Below are 5,689 nucleotides of genomic sequence, written 5' to 3'. Positions count from 1 at the left end.
ATAAGGAAATATGAAGGTGTAATATTAATTTATGCAGCTCTAGCTATGGCAGAAGCTGAGGCAAATCAAGCGTTCTTCATCAAAGGACTTGTCTGTGAACTGAGAGTCCCGGTTTAAGAATAGTTTGGAAGGACAGAGCCCTCTTCTGTTGATCAGGAAGGTTTCAGTCTTAAGTTGAGGAATACCTTGAAGTCCAGGGACCTCATTTGTCAAGCTTGCTTACGCACAAAACGGGGTCGGAAAACTGCATAAGCAACTTTCCACCGAAACTTTGGGATTTATGAAAGAAAACGTAGCGGAAAAATGTGTGCAACTTTAAGTTGACTAAGGATCTGGCTTACGCACATGTTGGACATGGAGAGCACCTGCAGTGCTGCTACTGAGAAGGATAACATTATGAAATCCTGCAGCATTATCACTTGTACTGCTTCGTTTTCACAAAGAACAAGACCCCCCCCACACACACACACACGCACACACACACACACACACACACACACACACACACACATACACACACACACAGCCTGAAGCGCAGAATACGGAATGCAGAATATCAGCAGGGGGCAGATGGAGACAGAATGTAATGCATCTGTGACAGTGTGTGTCCTGTCACTGTGGCCTGATTGATCATGCGCTCCTGGCGACTTGTACAGGGGAGATCTCCGTTTGGGTGACTGGTTAGCACGCGTGACATTTTCATGGGAGTCTTGGGATCAAATCCTGATTGGACCATTTTTTTATATCCGCCACAGATTTCTTTGAGGAACTCACAGCATTGACGGTTTCAGCAACGTTGTGCCACTCCGTGGATTTTCTCTTATTTGTTTTGCAATAGCACTTTCATTTCTCCACCTCACCCACAAGTACCTGAAGTTCTGCTTCTGTGAAATTGCGCTTCCTTCCTATAGATGCAGAAAAGGCTTTTGATAGAGTTAACTGGAAGTTCTTATTTGCAACTTTACATAAATTTGGTTTTGGGAACTTCTTCATAAACTGGCTACAAACATTATACAGTTCGCCAACTGCACGTGTCAGGACGATTGACCAAATATCAGCTAGCTTCTGTCTTCAGAGGGGGAAAAGGCAGGGATGCCCACTCTCCCCCTCACTATTTGCTATCTTTATTGAACCACTAGCAGCAGCAATTAGGCAAACAACAGATATTAAAGGGATAAAGTGTAAGAAAATAGAACATAAGATCAGTCTTTATGCAGATCATGTTTTACTCTTTCTCCAGAATTCTCAAGCGTCTCTCTGTCATTCAATAGAACTGATAAACTCTTTTTCAAAAGTTTCAGATTACTCTATAAACTGGTTAAAATCCACAGTTCTACCAATTAATTTCTCTTTTGTCAATTTACTTAATACACAATTGGAGTCAGGGAATATCACATACCTGGGAATTAATGCCTCTCCCAAGTTAGCAGATCTAACCATGTCGCGAGCACGTCCCATTTGTCGGTTCCGTTAAAACCCATTTCCGTTAGAACTTATAAGACTGTGCTACTTTCTCAGGGTTCGTGGGGATGTCTGTGAGTTTTATTGTATCCTGGTTTGGACTCCCTAATTAGAATCAGTCTTCTATTTTAAGGTAAAATGATATGCAGTACTCGTTTCTTTGTGATAGCACACTTCCTTTTTAATTAATCCTGTTATCTATTGGTTTAGATACTAGGGCGAGCCCAGCGGGTGGCCGTCCTTCGCTGGCAATTCTTTGGGTTATTAGGATTAATTGCGTCCCTGTCAGCTTATGTGGGCGGTTGGTAACTATAAAATGATTCTTGTTAGTTGATAAAGGCTAACATAGATTTATCAATTTATCTAATTAATCCAACCTCCCAGCGCTGGCGGAGACTTTTTCACACTTGCAATCAGAGCCATAATTAACCTACTAATGTTTTGGTTTTATCATCCTTAAAGGCACAGTCTGCAACATTTAAATGTAGAATAACTTTAAAAATGTTTGATTTTGACCATCTGACCCAATTTTATTTAAAAAAAAGTAAATAATATTTAATATTTCAATTTTCTCCTAAGTCCCTCTTCTGCCCTGTAGAGCTAAGCCAATATTTCTGCAAGCCTAACGCGTTGACCAATAGCGCTGCGTTTCCACCAGGGGGCAGCTGTCAATCATTGAGCACGAGCAGGTCTCAGCGTGCACAACAGTGTCACGCGCCTCACTCGGCTTACTGCAGAAACATGGAGCAACAAAACCCCAAATTACCGATTCCTCGACTGCCTTCCCCATCTCAAAAAACATTTAAAAAGTTTAAAAGCCCTTCTTCAAAAGTGGCTGTAAGACGTTTGAGACTGTTGAGTAGAATTAACATTGGAGATTGTTTTACACACGATGGAGAGATTTTCGTGATCTACACAGCCTGAAAACGGATGAAGAGTTGGCAAAGTATCTTTTAGACAGGTAAGTTATTTATTGTTTTTCGGATACATGTACTTATAATCTTTATTTCACTGAAAGAAGTAATAGAGCAAACCAGCTTTGTATGCTTGGTGTCCTATTGGCTAATGTAGCATTAGCTTGAATGCTAAGTCGACATGAATCGATGCTAGTCAAACTATTTATGCTATATTTGGAAGAAGTTTGAGTAACGAAAGGGGATTTTAGTTTTTTGTTTATATGGGAGCTAATGATTAGTGTGGCGTTTAACTATAGGCCACATCAGTATATTGTTTTAAGCTCTTGTTTATAACTTCCCTGTTAGCGGGGTTCAGTTAGCATATTGAAAGCTGAATTAGGTGTTTACACTTTCCTGAGCTGCGTGTTTGATTAAAATGAGTAATCAGCAGCTCATGTAGTACTTGTAGAAGTCTGAGGAGACGATTCAGCAGTTAGAATTAGGTGTGATTGATCAGGAACGTATCCAAAACCTTACGTTTCCATTAGCACCGACAGACATATTGTGCTAACCTTGGTGGGCCACGTGTACAGATTACCGTCTGAGTTTGTGGTCTTACCTACGTGAAAACTCCATATTAAAATAAAAGGAATGATAATCAGCTCGTGCAAAAATCTGTGAAGGCTGGGGAGACTTGTTTAGCTTGTGATCACTAATTTTTGGGCTTTGTTTTTTGCAGTCATCAGTCCAAATAAGAAGCATCAACATCTACACCATTGAAGCGCCAACTGTGTATTTCTCCAACACCAGTGCCAGCTCTGTCTAGCATTCATGGAGAATCATCTGAAAGGTAAATAGCTGCATAAAAACCTCTACCAGGAATATTATAATTTTGCCTCTGTTTGTTTTAAGTTAGTGGTGGATTATTTTGAAAAAATTCTAGAAATGGGATAATGAATGACTATAAAAAATGTATAGAAATAAATAGTAAAACTACATTTTATATAGCGCCTCTCAAGATAAAACTCTTGAGGCACTTCACAACAACAAAATTAAACATATTTTAAAAAATTATATTTTTATTTCAAAGTTTATGAGAAAAAAATAACACAATTGTGTTTTTAAAATGTAAAGAGAGAGACAGGAAATTATTTGTAAAGAAGGAATTCAGTGGATACAGAGAAATGCGTAATAAGTAGAGTGAGAAAAATAAGGAGAGGGTGATGATGACGGCCAATAGACGAGGTCTATTACCTTCAAAATGACAAAATATGTATTGATTCTAATCATATTCTTGTGCTTGTATTTTATTTTCATAGGGATGATAATTTGGAGGAGGTGATGGAACAAGGTGAAACTAAAAAAGAAGGATCTTCACAAATGTAAGTACAAGGTTGTATTTGTATTTGGCTGTCACATTTGTCAGGAAAAGTAAACAATAAATACTTTTTTAGGTTGTCTTGTGTGGAAATTGAAGCAAACATTGACGAGGATGAGTTCAACAATATTCAAATCTCTGTGTAAGTATTCAGATGTTAATAAAATGTGTCTAATTTTCCATACTAAAAACTTTATATTGTGTATATTCAGGATAAAGTCATCAGATGACACACATGGTCACCAAACAGAGAACCAGAAGTTGATTCGTCTTCAGAGGAGGATGAAACCATCTAGATGGACAGCGGTACTGATGACAGCGGTGATGAGGACTACACACCTTATATACACATAAGGTAATTCCTTTCGTTTAACATTCTATAAAACAGCAATAGTGCATAGTTAATAAAAAGCTTTGTTCACAGGACTGGAGCAGCATTACAAAAAACATTACAACTTGAGACTCTGCAAGAAATTAACATAGAGGATACAGTTCATGACTGTAATATCCCAGAAGCAACTGACCGACGTTTGACAAGCAAGAAAGGTCTTCCTCGACGCTACAAGCTAAGGCCTGAGGATCCAAGGCGTTATGGTTTGCTGTCCGGAGTTCCTGCACAATCAACAGAGGAACTTCTACAACACCTACGGACTTGCGGTGATGGTAAAATAAAACATTATCCGCCTTACATCTTCCACACAATAGTCCATTGCTAATTGAGTTTATTTTTTATTTACAGGTAAAACTTTGCCACAGACATAGGTGTTGGGGGAGGCAAGAGAAAACCTTCTTTATTTTTGTTTCCTGTGTTTTTTTTGTTTGTTTTTTGTTTGTTTTTTTTGAAAATAAAGATATATTTTGGGGAAATAAGGACTAATAATTTAAAAATGTATGTAAAATGTTGGAGGTAGACATAATTTTTTGTTGTTGTGCAGGAGTTTTAAAATTTATGGTATTTTTACAAATGCAACACAGAGTTATGCTTTAGAACACTTTATTTGAGCATCAAACAAAAATATCTAAAAACAAACTTATGTAAAATATCAAATATATACATTTATTTACAATCGTCTTGGAATAAAACCAGTGTAGTTACCATTGGGGTCAGGGAATTTTGCAGAATAAACTCCTCCATGTGTGGTACAGTTGAAATACATGTCTGGGGAGGCTGTTGGCAGCATTTCTTTTCCAAATCAGTTGGCATATCTCTGCAGTGGGAGCATACACACCATGAAGGTTGATTGGGTGTTGGATGTGTTGTGGCTGGTGGACCAGAGAGGGCAAGTACATCAAAGAGAACACCAGGGTCTCTGTCCAGCACCATGGTAAGGATGTCAATAGCCTGCTGAGGGTTCAGGTTCTGTATGTGTTGCTACAAAAGTGGAAAGAGATGCTACAGCAACAGTTATGCTTACACGTTCAAAGTCTATTCGCTCGGAACAAAGATTCCGAACTCGAGAGAGATCATCTCCAAGGTCCACAGCTGAGTGTCTCACACTTCTTTGGCCTCTGGATGCACCGCGGCCTCTAGACACACCACGGCCTCTGGAGTCACCGCGGCCTCTGGACACACCACGGCCTCTGGATGCACCGCGGCCTCTAGACACACCACGGCCTCTGGATGCACCACGGCTTTGAGATGATGGTGGGCATCTCCTTTTTGCACCACGTCTTGAGGATGCAATAGGAGGTTCAAACTCTTCCTCAGAGGATTCCTCAATCACTGAACTCTAAATTGTATTAGAATAAAAAAAATTATACTAATATAAAAAGTACTCTTGCATATTAATCAATTTTGACACAGATCAGGTTTACATCTAGTCAAAATTTGGGCTAAACCAACAATAAACAGAAACCCTATGAAAACAACCATGATTATAGGAGGACTACACAGAATGCAGTGTTTATTCATGATTTCCACATAAATTATTTATATGCTTTGATATATTCATCC

The 5,689-nt window shown here is 38.8% G+C and overlaps 1 long non-coding RNA gene across 1 annotated transcript; it reads left to right on the top strand.

Annotated features, from left to right (window-relative positions):
* The first annotated feature begins 2,144 nt into the window (after nt 1-2,144).
* On the top strand, nt 2,145-5,157 carry LOC129162168 (uncharacterized). The gene is made up of 7 exons (XR_011521036.1): nt 2,145-2,422; nt 3,097-3,207; nt 3,677-3,739; nt 3,812-3,877; nt 3,948-4,090; nt 4,160-4,398; nt 4,475-5,157. It is a non-coding gene; the product is annotated as an uncharacterized lncRNA (long non-coding RNA).
* Nucleotides 5,158-5,689: the final 532 nt, after the last annotated feature.

This window comes from Nothobranchius furzeri, chromosome 7 (genome assembly GCF_043380555.1).
Source record: "Nothobranchius furzeri strain GRZ-AD chromosome 7, NfurGRZ-RIMD1, whole genome shotgun sequence".
Lineage (NCBI taxonomy): Eukaryota > Metazoa > Chordata > Actinopteri > Cyprinodontiformes > Nothobranchiidae > Nothobranchius > Nothobranchius furzeri.
Note: the sequence above shows the minus strand (reverse complement) of the source record. Positions and strands in the feature narration are given on the sequence as shown.